The 26,368-nt window shown below is 42.0% G+C and overlaps 1 protein-coding gene and 1 non-coding gene across 5 annotated transcripts in view; one reads left to right on the forward strand and one right to left on the reverse strand.

Annotated features, from left to right (window-relative positions):
• PHACTR2 (phosphatase and actin regulator 2) overlaps positions 1–26,368 on the forward strand; it is a 301,267-nt gene that overhangs the window by 31,630 nt on the left and 243,269 nt on the right. The gene's annotated exons all lie outside the window — the stretch shown is intronic.
• On the reverse strand, positions 24,308–24,379 carry TRNAC-GCA (transfer RNA cysteine (anticodon GCA)). Its single transcript has one exon. It is a non-coding gene; the product is annotated as a tRNA-Cys (tRNA).

Consider the following 26,368-nt stretch of genomic DNA (forward strand, 5'->3'; position numbering starts at 1 on the left):
GAGGCTAGTAAAACAAAAGCTCTAGCTACACTGAAAACCCTGTAGACTTTTATTTTTTAGATTTTCTTTTAGAAAATTTTAAACGTAGCCCAAAGTAGATTCCTCATGTACCCATCACCTGTGGTTTAACAATTACACAGTTTGTTTTCTAGTTTTGGCCACGCCACTCAGCTTTACACAATCTTAGGCTTCGGAATGGAGAAGCCAATGGCACCCCACTCCAGTACTCTTGCCTGGAAAATCCCATGGACAGCGGAGCCTGGTAGGCTGCAGTCCATGGGGTCGCTAAGAGTCAGATATGACTGAGCAACTTCCCTTTCACTTTTCATTTTCATGCATTGGAGAAGGAAATGGCAACCCATTCCAGTGTTCTTGCCTGGAGAATCCCAGGGACGGGGGAGCCTGGTGGGCTTCCATCTATGGGGTTGCACAGAGTCGGACACGACTGAAGTGACTTAGCAGCAGTAGCAGCAGCAGGCTTCGGAATCTTGGTTCCCCAACCAGGGATTGAACCTGGGCCCTTAGCAGCGAGAGTGTGAAATCCTAACCACTGAACTGCCAGGGAATTCCCAACAGTTGCTAACTCTTAGCCAACTTACTTCTTCTATATGCCTAACTCCTCCTCCACCCCCACCTCAGGACTATATTAAATTCCAGACATCATTTCATTTCCCCTGTAAATAGAACCATATGTCATATTTAGTAACTCTAAAGAATAAGGACTCTTAAAAAAAACAGGGCCACAATACCATTATCGCCCTAAAAAATGTTACCATTGATATCATTAACTGTTCAGTCAGTGTTCAGGTTTCCCCAGTCATCTCATCAATGAGGGTTTGAATCAGGATCCCAATGAGGTTGATCCATTCCATCTGGTTCAGAATTTCCTTGTGAGATACATCCGTGGGTTAATTGTCTAAAGCTGTTTGCAAACGACATACTTGGGTTGGTATTCCTCCTAGTCCGTACACCGTGGACGTGACTCAGTCTCTGCCAGGTCAGTTGCTTTTTTCTTGTCACTGTAACACTTTCACTTCTTCAAATTCACTGACTCCAAAGACCAAAGCGGCTTTTGTGCAGCAAGTATTCTGGAGTCATTTTGAAAGCGGCAGATGTGGTTTAGGTGAATTTGGCTTTTGAAAAGCCCCAAAGATCTAGATAGGCAACCCAGCTGTGACGCTTCCCTTCCCCTCCCACGATCTCCCACTGGGAGATGAGAACAGAGACCTTTCCTCTGCATCACTCTCTCCATAGAGGCTTCTGTCCCAGGGATCCAAATGCCAGTTTGCTCCAGGGAGAGTCTTCGCTTGAGTGGGTCCACCTGGGCCTGTTAGCACAGACAGACTCGAGCCAAGGACTGAACTTCCCTCCTTGTGGTTTGTGTGTTGCGTTTTTGACCTGACAGTGAATCTCTCAGTTGAGGTTTAAGGTTTGTTCTAGGGGAGGGGGATGGAGAGAAAGGAAGGGGCCCTTGAAAATATGAACCAAGAAGTCCCAAGTGTCTAACCTGCCCTTTTGAAAGGGTTCAGCAAGTCCCACTGTGCTCGCAGTGCCCTCGAGAGGGTTTTGGCATAGCTGCTGTGCATCTTTTCACAGAACTGGAATCACATAGACAGGTCTACTCTGTCATTCACCCTGACATCATAAACACTTCTTTACTGTTATTACATATTTTCCTTTAGTTTTTTAAACATTCATAATAGCCAAGAAATTCTTTTTTGGCAGAGCGATAAATCTACCGGGCTGTGAAAGGAACACCTGGAGTCGAGAGGACTGCATCGCAGGCCTGGCTTTGCCCCGAACTAGAAATATGACTGGAGGCCTAGCCCCAAACTTCTCTGGGTTTTCTCCTCCATTACATGGAGACAATAGTTCTTGTTTCACAGGACGGTTACAGAGATGAAATGAAAGAATGATGTTATAGGGCTCTAAGAGTTAGTCATTCAGTCATGTCCGACTCTTTGCACTCCTATGGGCTGTAGCCCGCCGGACTCCTCTGTCTGTGGGATTCTCCAGATAAGAATACTGAAGTGGGTAGCTATTCCCTTCTCCAGGGGATCTTCCCCACCCAGGGATTGAACCTGCTTCTCCTGCATTGCAAGCAGAATCTTTACCATCTGAGCCACCAGGGAAGCCCCTTCTAGGGCCTTTGTACACTCTAAATTGATGTTCAGAAATAGTGTGCTCATGTCTGTGTTTGGGTTATGTAAGTTCAGTAAGTGATATAGAGGTTCTCATTCTTCCTAATCCTCAAAGAGACTCACTCCTTGAAGCCAGTGCCTGACAGTTAAGAAGAGAGAAGGTACTTGTCGGTCTGTGCTCCTGTGGCTGCACTTTCTGGAAGATGTTCCTGCTCATCCTCATTCGCTCCCTCCCATGTAGAAGCAGCGGGAAATTCCTAAAGCATAGGAGAAGTGTTAAATCCAAAATGTGGTATATCCTGGAAACACTGTTCCTCTGGTTTCTTTATAAATGGAGCTGAGACTCTCAAATATTTCTGATGAAGATATGTGGAGTCTTCCCATGGACTTCCCATGGACAAAAATAAAATAAAATTATTTTTATATTTTAGAATGAATGTGCTTAGAGTGTGGAAATTTTTCTTACACATTGTAAGAGTCCCAGAGATCTGTGTTGACCTGAATTGAGATATAAGCAGAGGATTTAGCAGCAACCTGAATGACCTTGGAGAGCATTAAAAATAAATCAGAGAAAGACAAATACTGTATGATCTCACTTACATGTAGAATATAAAAAATAAATGGCAAACTAGTGAAAATAGCAGCAAAGAAGTAGACTCACAGATATTGAGAGTAAATTAGTGGTTACCAGGGTGGAGAGGGAAGGGAGGAGGGGCAGGGGTTGAGGGGGGAGGAGTACAAACTTTAGGTATAAAGTAAGCTGCAAAGATATATTGTACAACTTGGGGAATACAGCCACCATTTTATAATGATTTCAGTGCTTCATTATAACTTTTAAAAATTGCAAATCACTATTGTACACCTATAACTTATATAATATTGTATATACAGCAACTATCATTTAATAAAAAACTGTCTTTAAAAAAGAAAATACATGTATTTTATATTAAAATGCATAAGCAGAGGAGAATTATACCTGTAAATATGGTGATTATTTCTACTTCTCTTATCACTGAAGAGGTGAATAATATCATCTCTTATTTCTACAGAATAGTAGATCCCCAGGCACATTTTAGGCTTTATTCATCAGAGACTCACGTATGATCTGACAATACCTCTTATCCATTTGGTTCTATTCCCTTGGCAGTTCTCTCTCTTCCTATTCCCAGATATATTTCTCCCTGGAGATTGTTTTCTTCTGGACCAGTTGCTTAATCTTCCCAACCCATATTTGGTAGAGACTGGTAGTGCTCACTCCCATCCATGAGAAAGGAGTGCACTTTCCAGCCTCTCTGGCAGCTGGGCAGGACTGTGATTAATCCTGAAAAATGTGTCACTTATGGGCTGAGGCAGTGAGGTGCTCAGATGTACATACTTCTCCAGGCTTCCCTACCTCACCTCATAAACTGAGAGTCACAAGTGCAGGAAATTGCAGCTACACGATGGTAAAGCCTCCATCCGCTTTGACCTTGAGTCACCACGTGAGGACAATTTCCTTAGAGAGTTACCAGGCACCCACAGTGGACTCTGTGATTGAGAAATAAATTTAGGTGGCATCAAGCCAAGAGACCTGGGGACTTTTTGTTATTTTGGCACAATCTGTTCTCTCCTGACTGCTGCACATTCTGTCTCTAAAATGGCCTTAACCAATTCTTTGATTGTTAAGTCTTTTCTCTGTGTGGATAGTAAACCCTTAAAATTTTGATGTATCTACGTTTTTTAGATTGTACCAAAGTATTTTCCAAACTGTGGCATGCATACCGCTAATGGTATGTGAGATAATTTTATGTGGGATACAGATGGACTTTGAAGTATATTAGATATTTATTTACATTTATAATTTGCTTCTATTTATAGCAAGTGATTCCCATTTTCCATTCATAGTAGTTATATAAATATTTCTTTTAAAATAACCTTGGAGAACATGGAGAGATTGAAAAAGAAAAATCCAGTAGATAAGAGTATAATTGGCATGCAGATATGGCAAAAATCAGAGAGGTGGTATTCAAATGACTGAAGGGTTGGAAACTGTATGGATAAATTACTTGATGGCATGTCTGTTAAAGAAGATCCCCACTGGACAGAGAGACTTTCATTTTTGACACCCAGTGATTAGCATCAGATGGACTTTCCCGATGGGTCAGCGGTAAAGAATCTGCCTGCAGTGCAGGAGACACAGGAGACTCGACTTTCGATCCCCGGGTCAGGAAGATCCCCTGGAGGAGGGGATGGCTACCCACTCCATTATTCTTGCCTGGAAAATCCCATGGACAGAGGAGCCTGGCAGGCTACAGTTCATAGGGTCACAAAGAGTCGCACACAACTGAAGTGACTTAAGCAGACTCATGAATATTTATTTTATTCTGTGTTATAATCCATTACTGTTGTTATTTTGTTGCCCAAATTGTAGCGTATTTGGCTACTGAGCGCTTATTCCAGTTGGCTCTTATGTCCTTTTGACCTGTCCCCATCATTTTTTAAAGCGCCTCCTTATTTCCTGGCACCGTATAATGTTCCAGTCTCATCTTGTGTTCTCTGTCCCCATCCTGGAATCAGCCACCTCTGCTAGGTGCCTTGTTTTTTCAGTATTATTTTAATGTTATGTTTATAACATTCTATTCATATTCTTTGAAAAATGGTATTTACCTTGTGAAATATTTATGTAGGAGATATTGGATATTTTCTTACCATATTTAGTACTCAATTATTCATGAAACACTGACCCGCCAACACGTCTGACTGCAGAAAAGCAAATTCTGTGTTGTTCTATATGGTTGAAAAGAATGGAAGCCACACGATTAAAGGTTTTCACCAAAAGATCTACTATGCTTTCTTATTTCTCCATTTCTTTTTTGCACCTAACCACAGAGTCAACATCTTTTAGATTTTTCCTTGCTTTTAAACTTTGTTCTTGGTAAAAAATTCTTTTCTCTCTCATATAAATTTTCTCTGGCATTCCTCTTCTGCAATTTAGCTCTTCACTGGCCTAAATTCCTCTCACCTCATATTTTATCCTGACACCTCCACCCTTTGCTGAATTCCTGGTATAGCATCTCTGTTTCTCTGACCCTTGCACCAATTTTCTAGTCAATTCAATCAATATATACAGCTCGACACTGAAGTGGACTGGAAAGTTTCTTGGCCGAAACTAGAGGGTCTAAATGCCTCCATCAAATGTAAACCTAACCTTATTTTTTTTTCTTCTGAAAGAGTATGTTTCTTATAGAAATTGATTTCAAAAAGTGGTTCCTTTCAAAATTCACAAATCTTACTCCTATGAGTCTACTTTTTATTATCACATTTTAAAAAACCTATTCATTTTTAAACTATTGATGGTTGGTCTTATCTGTCTAACCCAGAGTACAAAATAAAATGTTTTTCACTTTTTAATTTGAAATAATTTTATACTTATTGAACTGTTAGGAACCCAGTATATGCAGTGTTCTCCTATAACCTTCATCCAGTATATAGTTGTATTTCATTATATATTTCATCCATGATCTCCCAACTCAGAATTAGTGAGATCCCGTGATCCATGTTGATTGGTGACTGTCTTTGCATTGATTTCCTTTGACTCCCATCAGTTACCTTCAGATTTTCCTGTGGAGGAAGCACCTCTGGGCAGCACTAACATCTGCGTGGTTTAAAGGGAATGACTCATTCTTTGCTCCAGGGCTGAACTCTGATTGGCTATGACTTGGAGCTTGGCTGAACGGTGCATGTGTTTATGACTCAATCCGGCCAATGAGATGCATGGAGACTTTCACTGAGGCTTATGAGAGAGAAACTTCTGTATTTCATGGTACCGTGTGACCCCGTGGTTGTTATTTGTCAACATGGGAGCAGCCTGCCCAAGTGTAAAAGTGACACATTTACAAGGGAAGAGCCTAGAAAATTTCTGAGAGTAGATGCAATTATGCTTGAGGCTAGTCCTACCTCCAGACTTCAGTTTTGTGAATCAGTGACTTCCTTCCCAGTCTTTTTTTTTTCCTGGCTAACTTTTTTTAAAATTTGAGTTTTCTGTAGCTTGCAAAGATTTCTACTGATACAGGCCCTTTTCGGTGCATCCTGTCATGTTGCTTTTACCTGTGTTACTGTTTATTTTAGTTATTTATCAGAGTTAATTACATGTCCATTTTCCTTCAAATAGATTATGATATTCTCAGAACTAGGCATTAAACTCTTTCCTTCCTTTCTGACCTTTATTTGGGCAGAGCACCTACGTTTAGCTATGCTGTCAAGGTCTATTCTATGCCAGGCTCAGATCTGGATCTAGTTCTCCATATGTGTTTGTAGAATTGTGAATTTTGTTTACCATGCCACTTATATCACTGCATCACAAATTATCACGAATTTAGCAGCTAAAACAAGTCATAACTTCTCTGAATCAGAAGCATGAGACAGCTCAACTGGGATCTCTGTTTAGGGTCTTGCCAGACTGCAATCAGGGTGTCATTGGGCTGTGTTCTCACCTGGAGGATTGACAGGGGCAGAGTCTACTTCTCAGCACATTCACCTTGTTGACAGAATTCCTTTCCTGGGGCTGTATGACTGAGGACTCCAGGGTTTTGCTGACTGTCGATCAAAGGCTGCTCAGTGGGTTTCCTTAACCTGGTCGCTCACTTCCTTAACCCAGAGAGGAGGATCTCTTGCTCAGGTCTGCTGCAACAGTCTTATCTAACACCATATAACCACAGAGGGACACCCCACCCACTTTGCCACATTCTACTGGCTAACAAATCACAGGTCTGATTCACACCCAAGCACTGGGGGTGATTCAAGGGCGTGGACATCAGGAGATGGGAAATCACCGTGGGTCACCTTAGGGTCTGCCCTCCACACTACCTTCAATGTTCATGTTTAAAGTTCAGGAGATCTTGTGGGTTCAGCCGCAGAACCACCACAATAAAGTTATATTGTGATAAAGTGAGTCACAGGAGTTTTTCAGTTTCCCATTGCATATAAAAGCTATGTTTACAGGACTTCTCTGGTGGCTCAGCGATAAAGAATCTGCCTGCCAGTGTAGGAGACACAGGTATGATTCCTGATCTGGGAAGATCCTACACGCTGTGGAGCAACTAAAGCCCATGCACCATAACTATTGAGCCTGTGCTCTAGCGCTCAGGAGCCACAGTTACTGAGCTCATGTGCCCTAGAGCCCGTGTCCTGCAACATGAGAAGCCCCTGCAATGAGAAGCCAGCACACAGCAGCAAAGAGTAGCCCCTGCTCACCACAACTAGAGAAAAGCTCGCATAACAACGAAGACCCAGCACAGCCAAAAATAAAAATAAATCCCTGGGTTGGGAAGATCCCCTGGAGAAGGGAATGGCTACCCACTCCAGTATTCTTGCCTGGAGAATTCCATGCACAGAGGAGTCTGGCGGGCTACAGTCCATGGGGTCACAAAGAGTTAGGCTCGACTGAGCAACCAACACTTTCACTTTATGTTTACAATACAGTGTATTAAGTGTGAGATTTCTGGGTCAGGAATTGCCCCACGTGGAGGAAATGGCAACCCTTCCAGTATTCTTGCCAGGAAAATTCCATGGACAGGGGAGCCTGGCGGCCTACAGTTCATGGGGTCACAAAGAGTCAGATACAAATGAGCATCTGAGCATGCATGCATCACACTATTAAGTGTTCAATAGTATTATTATATATATATATATAAACCAGTTTACATGCCTTAATTTTAAAATTACTTTATTGCTTAAAAAATGCTAACCATCATCTGAGCCTTTAATGAGTGTAGTAGTAACATCAAAGATCACTGATCATAGATCATCATTACAAATATAGGAATAATGAAACACTTGAAATATCACAAGAATTACCAAAATGTGACCCAGAGACATGAAGTGAGCAAATTCTTTTGGAAACATGGTATTGATACACTTGCTCAACTCAGAGTTGCCACAAACCTTCAATTTTATAAAACAGAACAAAGAAAAAAAAACAACACAATGTCTGTGAAGCACAATAAAGTGCTACGCAGTGAGATCTGCCTACGTCTTCTTTTAGCTCTGTAAGTGGCTTTTATCTCTCTCAACATATAAACTCCTATAAAATTCAGTTTTTAAAAATTTTAGATATATTTTTTCACCTTAGGAAAGACATGTGTTTACTTGAAATTTCTTTTTATGATCATATGCATTTTCTTTTGGTTGAATCATTTTATAAGTATTCATAATAAAATGATTCTTGAGGACATGTTTAAAATTTCGAATTATTTTTATGTTCTTTTAATGACATTAAAAAAAGCAACAGTTCCTAGAGTTGGTTGCATTGGAAATTTGATGTAAATATTTTTCAAACAAACCGGAACCTCTTCAATAGCAATATTGAGAAGAGCCACGAACGATGAGGCCCTGTCTCCTACCGATATTGCATTTAAATTCCAAATCTAACAGCTGGACTTCTGCCATTTGTTTTTTGGTAATAGAATGGTGTTAACAAAAAAGCAAACTCCTTTCCCAAATGTAAAAAATAACGCTTTTAATAGGAAGCTGTGAAATTTGGCTAGATTTGTCTTTATTTCTACAGAGTGGCTAGATAGAAAGGTCAGATTAGATTTCTCAATATTTACTTGGCTAGTTTATTCCAACAAAATATCCTTCTGTAACATAGTTTAGAGCTATAATTAGGTGAATAAATAAACAATCGTTGACAACTCTGAAAACATTTCCAACCAATAAATTATTTTCTTGCATATATTTTCTTATTTTTATGTTTGACTTTATATCTTCGAGTATTTCCCCCCATTTTAACTGTAGAGTATATGAATGTCATAATTCCTAGCCACAGTTCAATAAGATGTCTTAGCCTTGTCATTTATAAAGTCTTAAAATATAAATTGGTTAACTTACTCCTATCTTTACCTGTGATTTTTTATGAAATTTTTTTTTATATTTCGTGTGACATTTTATAGGAACCCAATCTTAATTTCCTAAGACACGTGGACATTTTATGGTGCACAATAGTTCATATATAAACAATCCGTCCTTTATATTCTTAGTAATAAACTAGTTTCAAAACGCCATCTTAAAAGATGGCATTCAGATAGATGGGCTTGCAGAAAAATCTCTCCTTAGTTGCTGTTTGAAGTTTAGCCACTAGATGGCATAATGGTTATACGGATCAGCAAAAGTTAACCACAGAGGAGACTTGTTATTTGCACTTAATAGCTTCTATTGAAAAGACAGATGTACCTGTAAATGCTGTTCTTTGAGTTTTCTCCTCTTGCAACATACTATCGTCTTTGAGAACCAATATTAGATGAGTGACTTTTTGTTTTTAACGACTTAATGTTTATTTATCTTCCAATCTATTAAAACCGTTATTGGACTGTTTTATTAAAATAAAAAGCCAGTCCCTCTTGGGGTAAATTGTTTTCAGAATACAATTGATTCTTAAGTACACTGAGTCTTTCTAAGTGGACATTTGTTTTCAATTTAGAAAAAGGAGTCTGTGTCCAGGCTGTGAACAATTGTTTAAAAAGTTTGTAGGAACTTTTAAAGGGTCCCTGTTTTCAGTTAATAGGGCATAATCACGTTTCTGGAATGAGATATGTCCGAGGAAGCCAATGCTCTGAGCTGAATTTGATCTCTTTTCCATCAGTGTCCAACACAGCTGATGTAGATGATAAGACCTGTCCATCCATAGGGCTTTTCTTTGTGTTGGCCACACATATGAAGCGTCTCCAAACTTGGTGACTTCCCAGTAGATTGCTCTTTATGTGATAGGATTTGCACCCCAAGCCTGATTCTCTTAATTACACCCAGAGTGTAACAAGTGAGGAAGGCCGCTGTATGAATGACACTGGGATCTCCTGATCTGGCTCTGAAAGACTGCCCCTTCTCCCACATTTTCTGGATTACATATGTTACAAGTCACAGGGTAATTTTCTATTCTTGTAAATGAAAGCTTGCCGAGTTCTGTTCATTCAAAAAGAAGCTGTTTTGAAAGCAAAAATGTTTAACAGACTTTATGTCTATGAACTTTCAGAAGAGTATTCGTTACTACCTAAAGCCTTGCCAGTGAGAAGTTTATTTCTATTATTCAGCTTTTCGGTTTTAAAACATAAGTTGAAACAGGTAACATTCATTCTTTTTAAAGTTAGCCGCCTAAAATTCTTCACAGAGGGCCAGATTTTCCACCACAGCTTATGTTGTAGATAAACTATACTTCAGACTCAGTGACACATGTGCGTACATATAGAGACACACAAAACAAAAAGCTTTGATATGTATTTATATCCTTTAATTTTGTTAAAATACACTTTTCAGAGTTTGCAATTCAACTTTAAGTGAACTTTTTTGTGAGAAGTTGAGTGGCATGTAACAAAAAAAAATTTTTGTTTTCAAAGTCATACTTTAAGTCCACAAAGAATTTTGTTAATGGTGGATCTTCTGGTAAAAGGAAGACTCAATCCATGAATCATTTTACTTTGCTTATATGCAAAACCTTATACTAGGCAGCATAAAGAGTGCATGCATGCTCAGTCATGTCTGATTATTTGCAGTCCCATGGACTGTAGCCTGTTAGGCTTCTCTGTCCATGGAATTTTCCAGGCAGGAATATTGGAGTGGGTTGCCGTTTCTTACTCCAGGGGATCTAAGATGTAAAATAGTAAACAATTGCTCTTATTCCTGCCCCTATGAATTCATAGTCAAGGGCCTCAGCATTTTAAGATAAATTATTGCATGATGTAGGAAAATTTAACTGTGATCACAAATAATATAAAAGACGGGGAAAGACTTTAGGGGCTGAAGGAGTTCGGAAAGGATTTGGGAGAAGGGAAAATTTTCATGTTAATATTTAGCCATCAATATGTTAAAGGTTATATAAGATTTTGTTTTTTGTTTTTTTCTTAAAAAGTGTCAGAAATCCCAACCAGAAGAAATGGGATGGACAGAGGTATTAAGAGGAGAGAGCTCTAGGTGAATTTTCAGTTCGGCTCTAATCACAGGTTAGGAGAATGGGAGATGAAACAGAATGTATACATTGAAATCCTACTGGGCAAGGCTTTGAACCCAGGCAATGACTTGGAGTTACAGCCTCTAATAAGTAGGGAGCAGTTGAAAATGTTTGGGTACCACGGTGATATCCTGAAAGTCTTCATGTAAAGAGATGAATCTGGTAATTATATAATAGGTGGAGGGGAAGTGAGAGAAGAGAGATGCAGGGAGAGCCCTGAAATACCTATTTAAGTAGCTTAAATATGAAATGAATGAGTGAGTGAAAGTCTCTCAGTCGTGTCTGACTCTTTGTGACTCCATGGACTGTAGCCCACCAGGCTCTTCTGTCCATGGGGATTCTCCAGAGAAGAACACCGGAGTGGGTAGCCATTCCCTTCTCCAGGGTATCTTCCTGACCCAGGGATCAAACCTGGGTCTCCCACATTGCAGGTGAATTCTTTACCATCTGAGCCAGAAATAGAACCTCAGCAAAGGCTTAAGGAGTGCAGGTAGTAATAAGGGATACTTGGGAGGTTTAGTGGGAATCTGGGTAGAGATATAATGTTATACTGTGCAGGTAAATTCTGATTATTTATCTTTTTACATTAATTTAATCTGGTCCAAGACACCCCATCCCTCATTGATTTGCCAACACCGGGGAGATTGCCCTGGTTAACTGCTTGCCCGGGCCCCTACCCCTCCTGTGGGTCAGTCGAGGGAGAAGCCTTATTCTGTGCTCCTTCTGCTCACAATCACTGTTGTTCCTTCACTGGCCATTGCATGTGGGATGGGGGGCCCTGTGGCTGCTGGGGATGCACCCCCAGACTTGCCTTCCCCAGGGGAGGGAAATCCTAGCCAGTTTTACCCCTTCCCCTCTTCATTGCGAAACAGCATTCTCTATCCCCCCACTTCTTGGATCATCTAATGTAATTCAACTCTTATTGGCCCTTGACTTTCTTTGGGGAGGCAAGGGAGCCCAGAACTCAAGAGAACAAATTGGCTTTTCCCTGTATGAAGGGTTGAGCAGGGTAGCAATGTAAGGATGTGTAGGCTGTTCATTGCATGAGAGCATTGGCCCTGGGGGAGAGAGTGTCCTGAAATCCAGCCTGTACACTGCTTGCCAAGCTAGGAAGCTGCCAAGAAGAAAAGGTTTTTGTACTCTCACAGCTGTGTGTGCTCATTTGTGACTCCATGGACTATAGCCTGCCAGGCTCCTCTGTCCATGGAACTTTCCAGGTCAGATTACTAGAAAGGGTTATCATTTCCTTCCCTAGGGGGTCGTCCTGACCCAGGGATCGAACCTGAGTCTCTTGGATCTCCTGCATTGCCAGGTTAGTTCTTTACCACTGTGCCCCCTGGGAAGATGCCAAGAAGAAAAGAGCTTTAAAAATTTTGCATGAGGGGGCGTTATTGGCTAGCAGATGACCTGGGTGAAGGAAGGAAAATATTTTCATTTGGCAGGAGGCTGTCTTTAGTAGAAAGCAACATCAACAACAACTCAGGGAATTCCCCAGCAGTCCAGTGGTTAAGACTTCACGCTTCTACTGCAGGGAGCATGGGTTCCATCCCTGGTTGGGGAACTAAGATCTCTCATGCCACGTGGCATGGCCAAAAAGAAAAAAAACAGTATACCAATAGTAAGACATGCTCCTCTCTTGTCTTTGCTCTGAGGCTGACAGAGTGTCTGTGGGAGCCCCTGGGCCCTGATTCTACTGGGTGCCCACCAGGGAACTGCGTGCTGCAGCTGTCTTGTCTCCTGAAGTGTTTTTAAAGCAAATTCTTATAACTCCCTGAAAAGTAGTCGTGTGGACTTCGGAACTGTCCTTAAGAGGCTGATATGGGCCTCTTCATTTAATGGTATAGCTGAGGGAATTCTTTTCATTGAAAAAAATAAATGTGTGGGAATTCCCTGGTGGTCCGGTGGTTAAGACTCCATGCTTCCACTGCAGGGGGCTCAGGGTTCCATCCCTGGTGGGGAACTGAGATGCTGCCTGAACAAAACAGCCAAAACAAAACACGAAAACCAACAACGCAGCCACAGCACCCATTTCAGCAAATGACCATCATGTGTATAGTTTCAACCTAGATTTTCATCTTTAAGATTTAAAACAAATGACACGGCAGTGCCAACGCGCACCAAAGAAACAGACTATCTCCAAAAACTCTTTGAATATCCATTCCTGATACTTTTATTCACCAAATTATTATGAAGAGCCTTTCATGTTCAAAGAACGGTGGTGGGAACTGCGGGCACAACAATGAGCCACAGCAGCGTGGCTCCTGTCTTCACTTAGGTTCTACTCTTAAAGGAGGCGTGTAGACACGTGTGATGAGAAGGCGGGAGGGGCCCACACGGCAGGCAAGATCTTGGAGGAGGAGCTTGTTTGTGGGGGACAGACTAGGACCTGGGAGCAGGAGAAGGAAAAGGGCCTCTCCCACAGGTGATGGAATGTTCCCAGGCTGGGAGATGCACCATTCCCACTGCCACAAGGGCAGGAAGGCTGAGTGGGCGTGTGTATTCCTCATCTGTTGCTGTGTGACAACAAATTACCCCAAGATGTAGCTGCCTCAAACAATGCGGTGATTATGTCTGTGGTCAGGAATCCAGGCATCTTAGCTGAGTCTTCTGACTCAGAGAGTCTCTGAAATTGCAATCCAGGTATGTATCAGGACTGTAGCATCTCCACCCTCAACTCATGAAGGATCCGCTTTCAAGCTCACTCACCAGGCTGTCGGCAGGGTTTTGGCCTTGGTGAGCCATTGGACTGAGGATCCCAGTTCCTGGGTGGTCACTGGCTGGAGCTCCGCCCCTCAGATTCCTGCCCCATCAGCCTCTACACTGGGCAGCTTGAAACATGGCAGAGTGAGCCTGAGAGAAAGCAAGAGAGGGCCAGCAAGGTGAAGGTCACTGTCTTTGTTATCACCTTCAGAAGTGATGTATCCAGTCACTTATGCTGAACTCTGTTTGTTACAATGGAGTCATTTGGCCCAGCCCTCACTCAAAGGAAGGTGACTATACAGGAGTGTGAAGCCTGGGAAGCGGGACCATTACAAGGCTGCCTGCCTGCCACAGTGGCGTAAGGTAGAAATTTGGTGGCAGGAAGGCTGAGGAGTTCTCTGATGGCGTCCATTTCTCCTGTGAAGTAGGAGGACAATTCTTTTGTTAAGGGCTGTGGAGAGAGTCACGGTTTCCTGGAGAAGCTTTGCAATGATGGTTGTGTATCGTGGCAGACAGAATGAACTACGGAGACCTAAAAGCATTGCTGAGCAGTTTAGATACACAGACAGAACTTGAATACAAGAGCCACCATATATATAGTTTATGTGGATTTTTGCATAAGCTCAAGGGGAAAGTATGAAAAAGTCAGACTGTTGCATTTCTCTGAGTTTGTTGTTGTTGTTCAGGCAGGTGCCCCTGAAATGTGTTTGGGCAAAGTTGGGTGGACTGAGAGTGTAAAGTATGGACTCTAGGATGTAAACAGGACAGGAAGGAAAGGGAAGACTGGAGGAAATGTCAAGGAAGTAACTGAATGAGAGAACTGGAAATATAAGAGATCATGGTTCAAGAGGAATGTGATGGAATTCACATTTGTAAAGGTGGTGTCACTGACGTGGTGGAAAAGGCCGTAGTAGGTGACTGAAAGAAGGTGAAAGTAAAGATCATTAAAAGTGAGAAATTTAAGGAATTGAGAGGCTGAGATGTTGGATGGGTCACCCACATCCATGCTGACAGGGCCCAGGATGATGAGACGGCTTGGAGTGGAGACAGAACCGTGAGCAGGATGCCAGCAGCTCTGGAGCGTGGGGTGGAGGGTGGTGACAGGAGGTCTCGAGGTGATGGATGGGACCACTTCTGGCAACATGGCAGGTGAGATAACCCTAAATACTCTTTCACTGCAGACCACCTGCAAATCAGGGAGTCAGAATGAGATGGGTGATTGGTTGGTTTTAGTCACTAAGTCGTGTCCGACTCTTGAAACCCCATGGACTGTAGCCCCCCCAGGCACCTGTGTCCATGGGATTTCCCAGGCAAGAATACTTGAGTGGGTTGCCATTCCCTTCTCCAGGGGATCTTCCCGATCCAGAGATCAAACCCAGGTCTCCTGTATTGCAGGCAGATTCTTTACTATCTGAGCCACCAGGGAAGCCCAGAATGAGATACATCCCTCTAAATGTCAAGGTGAAATTTCAAAACTATGGAGCCAAAGCCAGAGGGAGTTGGACAACACCATGATAAACAGGCACTCAAGCCACTGCTGACCTCAGGGCTTTTGTCAGCATCTGAAGGCTTTGGGGGAATCTCTCTGGTCTCCAGGTGGACAGGGGTGAGGTCATCCGGTGTCCTACTACTGACTGAGTTGATGTCTCTCATTGACCTGGAAAGTAAGGGTGGAGTGTGAAGATGAATGTAACAAGCCTTTCTCCCCTCATCTGCTGGACCCCTTTAAATTAATACAGTTTATCTAGACAATTAGACACGGGGATGGCAAGGCAGTCTCCTGGGAACTGGCACCTGAGCCTTGGGTTTTAATGCCTAGGTGTATCACATAGATCCTAAACAAAGAGTTTTACCCTTAGTAGGAGGGAAAGTTAGAGGGAAAAAATTGTCATTAAAAGGAATAAGGAGGGCTTCCCTGGTGGTTAAGACTTGGGTTTTAATGCCTAGGTGTATCACATAGATCCTAAACAAAGAGTTTTACCCTTAGTAGGAGGGAAAGTTAGAGGGAAAAAATTGTCATTAAAAGGAATAAGGAGGGCTTCCCTGGTGGTTAAGACTTGGGTTTTAATGCCTAGGTGTATCACATAGATCCTAAACAAAGAGTTTTACCCTTAGTAGGAGGGAAAGTTAGAGGGAAAAAATTGTCATTAAAAGGAATAAGGAGGGCTTCCCTGGTGGTTAAGACTCTGAGCTTCCATTGCAGGAGGCAAGGGTTTGATCCCTGTTTGGGGAAGATCTCTCATGCCCGTACAGTGTGGCCAAAATAAATTTTTAAAAAATATATGTGTGTATGTATATATATGTGTGTGTGATAAAGAAACTTAACAGTGGCTTCCCAGGTGGCTCAGTGGTAAAGAATCCATCTGCCAATGCAGGAGACACGACTTTGATCCCTGGGTCAGGAAGTCTCCTAGAGGAGGAAATGGCAACCCACTGCAGTATTCTTGCCTGGAAAATCCCATGGACAGAGGAGCCTGGTGGGCTGCATCCATGGGGCTACATCCATGGGGATACAAAGAGCTGGACATGACTGAGTGACTGAGCACACAAGGAAATTTACCTGTTTCCTCTTAGGCTGTGGACAGAAGAAGACCACCTATAAAATTTTATAACCATAGTCCCATCCTCATGTAAGTTGGGCCTAGAATTTATGCCACTTATTTAGGCAAACAAATAAATTTGTTCCAGATTGGAACCCCACTGGGGTACTGGCACAATCCAGAGCAAACTCTTTCTGGAAGTGGAACCTCAGTCCAAGCTTACACCATTCCCATGATTCTTAGCTGACCGTGCACTCACAAACCACAGTAACAACACACTAAGAAACGAGCCACAAAGAGAGGGAGACAGAAAGAACATAATATGACATAAAATTAGATTTCTAATTATCAGATACAGACAGTAGATACCAGCAGGGGCAGAGAAAGCAGGTAATTTGATGCTGTGGCAGGTAACTGGAACACAATTTGGCTGTTTACTGAAAAACCTCAAGAACATTCATTATCATTATCATTATTTAACAACTTGATTCCTTGCAAGTTTTTACCAAAGAAGGATCAGATATGGATGTATGATGATATTCATCATAGTGTTACTTATAATAGTTAAAAAACTTGGATATCCTTCATATTCAAGAATAGGATAACAAGTAAGTAAATGATGGAAATTATAGGTTATTATTCATATTCGTCAACAGTTTTAGTGACATGAGTATGTGCTTACAATATAACATTTAGAAATAAAAGCAAAATCAAAAAGTGCCTGCCAAATATGGCAGGGTTCAGCTCTCTAAATTATTTAGCTAAATAAAAATATTTTACACTGTTTAAATAGGTATTTGATGTATTTAGCAGTGGCAGAAAGGGCATAGGAAAATGATTAGTCTTGCCAGAATTTGTTGAAGGATTCAGCTGTATTAAAAGAGAAAAGTCTACAAAGAATTTAAGTATAAAAATACTGGTTTGTTCGCATAGACTAATTTCTAACCCTGATGCACTTAAAACATGCAGTCAGAATTCACACACTTGAATTAGAAACACTGTACTGAATCTTTCTATTTTGAGTATGAAACTCAGAGAACTTAGGAGTTAGTAAATTTCTGTTCCTGTCTTTGAATGTAATTTTGTATCGTCTATTTACGCCATAAGAGCCAAAATATGGGCCACTTAGTTACCAATGATTTCACCATGACTCATAGTAGCAATCGAGAGCATTCCTTTGCAGTCCTTCTGTCTCTAGGAGTCCAGAAGATTGAGTATTTTTTTACTAAATAGTGATTGAGCTAGTGAAAGCACTAGTCATATCATATAAAGTTGGATTACAGAAATGCCTGCTAGCAGCTATCTTCAGATTATATCTGCACAGAACGATCTATAAAGAAAACGCAACCCTTTCTCACTTTTAAGATTGGTAGAACATTGGTTTACACTCTCAGAGATTTATCCTAAAGTTGCCAAGTGACGAAATGCTATGTTTGCACTTTGCTTAATCACAGAAGGAGGGAATTTAGCAAGAACTTATGAAAAGAGGTCTATAGAATACAAGCATTATGGCACTGGCGGTAACACAGCTATGAGGCACCTCTTTCTTGACTGGAAGGCAGTGAGTCCTACCTAAGGTGGACAGGAGTAGATTCAAATCTGTGTGGTGGTACAACTTGATTCATTCATTCAACAGATGTTGGTTTTTAAAAAATTTTTGATTTAATTTTGTTTTTTAATTAATTTTTATTGGAGTAGAGTTGATTTACAACATTCTGTGCTGTACAGCAAAGTGGATCGCTTACACATATATAGATAATCCACTCTTTCTTAGATTCTTTTCCCATATAGGTCATTACAGAGTATGGAGTAGCTGTTATAAGTAGGTTCTTGTTAGTTATCTATGTTATATATAGTGGTGTGTATATGTGAATTCCAATCTCCCAATTTATTCATCCCCCTTTCCGTAGTAACCATAAGTTTGTTTTTTACCTCCATGACTCTATTTCTGTTTTGTAACTTCATATGCACCGTTTTTTTTTAAGATTCCACATATAAGCAATATCATATGATGTTTGTCTTTGTATGACTTACTCAGAATGACAATCTCTAGGTGCATCCATGTTGCCGCAGATGGCATTATTTCCCTTTTTGTTGTGGCTGGGTAATATTCCATTGTATGCCATCTTTATCTAGTCCTCTATTGATGGACACTTAGGTTGCCTCCATGTCCTGGCTGTTGTAAGTGGTGCTGTAGTGAACTTTGGAGTACATATATCTTTTGAGATTATGATTTTCTCCAGATATATGTCCAGGACTAGGATTGCTGGTTCAAGTGTTGATTGAATTGGAAACTTAATACTTTTCAAACACTGCTAAAGGTTATGGATACACATTTTTAAAAGACATGATTCCTGACCTCAAGGAGATTTTCATGTGGATCAAATAAGCCAAAGAGACTGGCAGGATATAAAAGACATATTTTTACTGTGGCGTTTAGTGGGGCACAGTGAGCATCATCGTTACATGTGAGCTTTGTCATCCAGTTGCCTCTCTTCAAATACCAACTGTACTGTACTCCATACTAGTCGTGTAATCCTAGGTAAGTTGGTACATCTTTCTGACTCAATTTTCTTGTCTGTAGAATGGGTCTAATAATAGTACCTTCATTACAGAGTTGTTGTGAGGGTTATAAGTTTAGCTTACTACTGGGCACTTAGGAACTATCCTAAAATGTTAGCTACTGTTTTTAGTAGTTTAGTCAGAACCTGGGATGAGGGGTTGAGGATATTTTGTAAGCAGTTTTTCCTTCACGGAAAAAAGATAGCAGTCATGAAAATCTAAGCACCTCTCATTCCAAGCCAAGCAGCCCCATTCTTTGGTATTAATGGGCTCCTTGGAGAGGGGTGGGTTGTCTTTTCTTTCTGAGAGCGACTCTGTACCATCAGTTATATTCAGACATGGTTATGGATCTTTTTGGATGTTTTTCTCATGCAAATTTTTATTTTGATCATGGATCATTCTGTGGACTGAATGTTCCATAGTAGCATCCGGCCTATAAGCCTGTCAGTGGCTTCTGACAGCAAGGCCCATCTTAAGGGAACAGCTGTTGGCAGAGTCAGGCTTTCTGGACCCTATGTATGCTCTAGGGATGGTTCAGGATGAGAGTTGAAGTTTATCATTCATCCCCGACTTGTTATTATCATCCTCAACTTGTTTATTTGGAAAAGGAATTTCGCTTAGAAGGTTTGATTTTTTGAATTGCAGGAATTTCCCTAGACCCAGTTTACATAACAGTTTATAGGAGGGATGAAGTGAAGTGAAGTGGCTCAGTCGTGTCCAACTCTTTGCGACCCCATGGACTGCAGGCCACCAGACTCCTGCATCCATGGGATTTCCTAGGCAAGAATACTGGAGTGGGTTGCCATTTCCTTCTCCAGGGGATCTTCCTGACCCAGGGATTGAACCCGGGTCTCCTGCATTGCAGGCAGACGCTTTAACCTCTGAGCCACGAGAGAAGCCCAAAGGAGAGATGGGCTTCCTCAAACAGCTTGATGGGTCTACTGCTCTTATTCTTCCTTAACCTGATGCCCCACTCCCCTAGTGCCAGCTTTGCAACAGTGCCATCACACCTACTCGCAGCTCCTACTTTGTTTGGGAAACAGACTGTTGTGTTATCTCTTCCTTTCCATGTAACAGTGATTATGCCAGGAGCCCAGCACTGTAATAGCTGTGAGATAGAAAGTCAAGCAGGCTTCCCAGGTGGCACCAGTGGTAAAGAACCTGCCTGCCAATGCAGGAGACATAGGACATGTGGGCATGCAACACACTCCAGTATTCTTGACTGGAGAATCCCATGGACAGAGGAGCCTGGCAGGCTGCAGTCCACAGCATGGCGAAGAGTCAGATGTGACTGAAGAGACTTAGCACGCATGCAGAGAATAAAGTAGTTAAACCCTGCCCTTGCTAGCAAGAAATTTATTATCTGCTGGCCTTTCACAAGCACCTGAAACCTAGCAATGTTTGTGGATGGAGATTGATGGTTGTTACAAGAAAATCATATCTGCAGTGTTCAGTCTGGCATATGACACCATAAGAATGTCATATAGAAGAAAATTAATTTAGAAGATGCAAATTAGAATCCTGAAATCTGAAATTGTGTTCCATGAGGATCAGTTGAAGAAATAGAAGACATGGAGGCTAGAGAAGATCCTCTGCAGGAGACTGTTGAATTGTTCCTGGTGCCAACCAGGTGTGCACAGTTTGACTCAGCCCAGTTGTCTGTGCCACGGCAATGTGGTGGGGGAATGAGGGGCTGGGGGTGAGGTGGGAGGCATGCACATTATAATGAAGCTTCGGTCAGTTCAGGGGGCTGACAGCACACAGCCTCCAGAGGTTATGACCACAACCACAGAGCGTGGTTCTGGTTCACAGTTAACATCATCGGGAGGATGGAAGGTCGGAGGAGGTGGCTGTGGTTCAGAGCAGCTTGGCACAGCCTGACAGTGGGAAATCTTGGAGGAGGAGAGCTAATTGGCCGGCAGGGAGACAGGCAGCTTCAGGGAGTCGTCTGACAGTGCATGCCATCTGTAAATCCATTCCTTTATCACACTGTAAAGAGTATCCTGGGTGCCAGGCATGGTGCCAAGGTAGAGAGGCAGCAGTGAATCAGTACACACAGTCTGTAACTGTCCCTCCCCCATTCCCTTCCATCCTGGTAACCATAGGCTTGTTCTTTAAGTCCCTGAGTCTGTTTCTGGTTTGTAAATAAGTTCATTTGTATCTTTTTTTTTTTTTTTTTTGGATTCCACATATAACTTCACTCAGTAGTTAAGAGGTTTGGGAATGACATGTACAGACTGCTATATTTAAAATGGATAACCAGTAAGGACCTACTGAATAGCACAGGGAACTCTTCTCAATATTCTGTAACAATCTAATTGGGAAAAGATTGAAAAAGAATAGATACATGTATGTGTATAGCTGAATCACTTTGTTGTACACCTGAAACTAACACAACATGTTAAATTAACTGCTGCTGCTAAGTCGCTTCAGTTGTGTCCGACTCTGTGCGACCCCATAGACAGCAGCCCACCAGGCTCCCCCGTCCCTGGGATTCTCCAGGCAAGAACACTGGAGTGGGCTGCCATTTCCTTCTCCAATGCATGAAAGTGAAAAGTGAAAGTGAAGTCGCTCAGTCGTGTCCGAATTCACAACCCCATGGACTGCAGCCTACCAGGCTCCTCTGTCCATGGGATTTTCCAGGCAAGAGTACTGGAGTGGGGTGCCATTGCCTTCTCCAAAATTAACTATACTCAGATATAAAATAAAAAGTAAAAAAAAAAAATCCTGTGATAAACCATAATGGAGAAGAATATGAAAAAGAATGTATAAGTGCTGAATCACTTCATGGTACAGTAGAAATTAACACAACATTGTAAACCAACTATACTTCAATGAAATAAATTTTAAAAAAGACGCAGTCCTTGCCCTTTAGTTCTCACTTGAGTGAATCCCAGAAGTCCTTATTTGAGTGAATTCTGTCTACTCTAAGTCTTTCTCTGGGTTTGATGCCTACCATCGATTATAGTAGCCCAGGTATTTTTAAATCAATTGACCAATTAATGATTATTTTGCATCTAACATGTGCTAAGTACACATGCTTCTGGAATCAGATTCAAAACCACTGGGTGGAGAACTAGCAAAACGGAATTACCAGCTCTGGAAATTACAGTAAAAAGGATATAATTAAGAAAGAGGTTTGGCCTCAGGGCCAACTATTAGAACTTGGGTTCAGATGGATCGGCTTTTGGGATCACAGCAGTTAAATGATGATTGCTGGGACCAGAAAATTCAAGATATGAAGAGAGATGAATGGAAAAGTGACTTGATGTTGAATCTCAGGGTGCTGGACAAGGCATCCAGATTCCTCTCTTGTGCAACAAAAGTTGGTCCCAGCTACGACTTAAAGGGAAGATCAAGTCCTGAGTTTTGGAGGGAAAAGGGTAAAGAATGAAATAAGCGTTCCATTCTGACACAAGTGAAGCATCATGTGACCTCTAGTTATGGCACCAGAACCTGCTGGCTTTACTTGATGATATTCCCCAGAGACACTAAGGCAGCGTTTCATCCATCCTGGAAGGACTTAAGAGGTTCAAACGATGTATAGGGCTTGATGCAATTATTCAACAAACCTTGGCCAATCTCTACCTCTCAATGTAAGAAATAAACAAATGTGCACTGCTCACCCAGAGACTGTCAGACTCTAGCTGATCATATGCACCACGGCTCCCTGGGAGGGGTGAGTCCAGGGTGAGAGGGAATGGTTGAGCCGGGAGGAGGAGTTTCTTTCTTTGGGACCGGAGTAATGGATGGATGATAAAGACTAGGACCCCAGCCCCAAGGGAGAGAAGAATGTACGATTGGGAGCTGTGGAAAGGAAGATGCTGGCTTTCTCCTCTAAACATCAAAAGCCTGATTTGTCTGGTCTGTATGAAGGAAGCTCAGCTGTCTAGGCTTGGCTGTCATAACTCTAGTAGGGGAAACACATGAGTGTCTAATCAGCAGTTAAGGCAGGGTGGTTGGGCAGGACCAGGCTCCCATGTTGGACCCAGGCACCGAGGGAAACCAGTGGAAGAATATTAATGGGCTGCAGGGACTGAGAGTGGGGCTCAGCTGGGTAGAACTGCATCTGTACTCAGATACAGGCAGAGCCTTGTGACCGGAAATGGACATGGGGTTGGGGGCTGGGGGGGGGGTGGACTTTGGAAGTGCCGCTAAGTGGTCCCTGTCAGGAAGCTGGTCTGTCTGTTGGAGCTGGATTCCAGCCAGTAGGAAGGGATTGGAAGCTGACTTTCAAGTCAGGGTGAGAATGATTTAGCCCAGGCAAAAGTCTCTGTTGAAAGTAGAAACTGAGATACCAGATAGGAAAAAGACAGTGCATGGGAAAGAGGGAACTATGTTCACTGCTGACCTCGGGCTTAGGGAGCGGGGATTGGATTCAGAATCAGAGTCCTTAGAGCCCCTTCCAAGCAGCATACTCCAGGGGTGCCCTGCAGCTCAGGGGACAGTGCAGAGGCTGAAGGCATTGTCTTGGGAGTCCTGGGATCTGAAGAAAACCAGCCAGGACTAGAAAGCAAGCTTCGTGAGGACAGTCTTTCCTGATTGTCACCAGGCTTGACACCTCATAGATGCTCAACAAATGCTTGTGGGTGAATGAGCTATGTGAGTGACTCTGGCCCAGACCCCTCAAAATGACGTGGAAGCATGAGGCTTCTTATGTAATTTGATGCAAGGTAGCTATGGCCAGGGAACCAATGTCCAGTATATTTGATGAGCCCAAAAGGAGGGCATTAAGCTGGGACTGCTAGCACTTCCGGAGAAGGCGAAGGCACCCTACTCCAGTACTCTTGCCTGGAAAATCCCATGGATGGAGGAGCCTGGTAGGCTGCAGTCCATGGGGTCGCTAAGTCGAACACGACTGAGCGACGTCACTTTCACTTTTCACTTTCATGCATTGGAGAAGGAAATGGCAACCCACTCCAGTGTTCTTGCTTGGAGAATCCCAGGGATGGGGGAGCCTGGTTGGCTGCCGTCTATGGGGTCGCACAGAGTCGGACACGACTGAAGCGACTTAGCAGCAGCTAGCACTTCATGGAAAGGACAGATTATTTTTTTTGTTAAAACAGAACATAAACCTTGGAAACCCATTTATCATATGCTTGGATGAGAACTGTGCCTTCTGCATTATACAGAGTGGAAAAGAAGTTCTTATTTTGGGTAATTTTAAGGGCATAAACGAGCTCAGAGGAACCACGGTTTGTCCAACTGTGGACCTGCCGTGGGTCCATTGTACTTTTTTAGCTCGAACATGGTGGTGGTGGTTTAGTTGCTCATCATGTCTGACTGTTTGCGACCCCCATGGACTGTGCTCTGCCAGGATCCTCTGTCCATGGGATTTCCCAGGCAAGAATACTGGAGTGGGTTGTCATGCCCTCCTCCAGGGGATCTTCCCAACCTGGGAATCGAACCCAGGTCTCCTGCACTGCAGGCAGGTTCTTTACCAACTGAGCCACCAGGGAAGTCTTTAGCTGAAACATATCTTCCACCCAAGCTCTGAAAGGATGCCCATATTTACTGGTGTTTAGCACCATTACTACAATATTAAAGACTGTCTAAACCAGCAGTTGAGATTTTTGTTACTGTTGAGTCTTTTTTTTCTCCTGATGGTAATAAGCTAGCAGGTTCAGCTAATTACTGCTCCTGTTTTGTGAAATCCACATCAATTGCATGAAGGCAGGTAATCATCTATTTGCCATGGTGGAAAGACATGATAATTATTATTAATTTGAAATCAAATTACTTATCTGTAAGTATAAAAAAAAGAGAGCTGTAGCTAAGACTCAGTACTGTTCTATAGTGTTTTAATTTTTAACTTGTTTTTCTAAGAACCCATCACATTAATTTTTGACAATAAAATGTGATACAGACATAAGAGAAGCATTTATAGACTATTTATGCCAAATCATATAGATAAGCCCATAAATTATTTCTACTTGTGGAATCAAAGCCATATATTAAATTACTTAACGTTATCCAAATTTTTACACTAAAAATACAATCTGATGTTATTAACTCATCTCTCACTGTTTATGGCAGTGATCTACAACAGGATAATTTACCGAAAGCTTGTTAACAACTCATGCAAGATTAAAAGATTAAGTCCGGAGATGAGGAGAAAGCTGGGAGAGTTTTTCATAGACATATTCAGCAAACTAATGAAATACTTGAAAGCAAGAAAATTGTCTATTTTGAAATTGAGAAATACTATTCTTTCATCCATCTCATAGAACTTTACCTCAAGGGATATTTCGAGTAAAAAATTAGCTAATACTCAGCACAAATTCTAAACACTGCTGGCCTGTGAAGGATCTTCCAAAGCCTTTTATACTTAAGGTCATTGATCTTGTAAGTACAGATAGAATTACAGGATCTCAATTTAGAAGGGTTCTGGCATTGACAAATGTGGGGAGATTTCCCTAGTTATAAATTGGTACTTTAATATTAACTCACTGCGTTGTCAATAGAAATATGTGTATCTATAAGTACTAGAAATACACTTCCTTGTCTCAATTCTTCTGAGCCTTCAAACTTTTAAAAACTATCTTATTTTTTAGAAGATGCAACCATCCCCCCCCAAATTTTATGGAAATTCTACATGTAAGATTGATAAAAATAGAGCAAAGTTGATTTTTTTTTTTTTTTGGCCTTGCCATGCAGTTTGAGGGATCTTAGCTTCCTGACCAGGAATCAAACCTGTACTTCCTGCAGTGGGTGTGGAGTCCACACACTTGACCACCAGGGAGTCCCCAGAGTTACTTTGATGAAAACAGCTGAGCCTTCTTGGTGGCAACTGGAGTGGGTAGGAGAGAGGAACTCTGGATGGTAGCCTCTGAGACAACAACCCCTCTCCCCAAGAATATCCCAAGGTCTTCTGCAGAGCAGAGTTTGAAAACCACTGACTTATACTCGATATCCCAAATGTCAGTTCTCAGAGTAAGACTTTCCCAGAATCAACCCAAAGAAAGCAGAAGGAAGGAAATAATAAAGGTAAATATGAGAATTCATGAAACAGAAACAAATATACAAGGATCAATAAAACCAAATGTTCACTCTATGAAGAGACTAATAGAAATGACATACCTGGGAATATCCATGAGGGAGAGAAGAAATACCCAATAAAGAGTAGTAGAAATGAGAACTATATATGTATGGAGGTTGCAGAGATGAAAAGGTAGCAAGAGGATGGAATAAACAGTTTGATTTCTATAACCTTGAAAATGGGCTTTCCAGGTGGTAGAGTATTAAAGAATCTGCCTGCCAGTGCAGGAGACACGTGAGAAATGGGTTCGATCCCTGGGTCACGAAGATCCCTTGGAGTAGAAAATGGCAACCCACTCCAGTATTCTTGCCTGGAAAATTCCATAGACAGGGGAGCCTGGCAAGCTACAGTCCATGGGGTCACAGAGAGTTGGACGTGCCAAGTTGCTTCAGTCATGTCCAACTCTTTG

Source organism: Bos javanicus, chromosome 9, assembly GCF_032452875.1.
Source record: "Bos javanicus breed banteng chromosome 9, ARS-OSU_banteng_1.0, whole genome shotgun sequence".
NCBI classification, from domain to species: domain Eukaryota; kingdom Metazoa; phylum Chordata; class Mammalia; order Artiodactyla; family Bovidae; genus Bos; species Bos javanicus.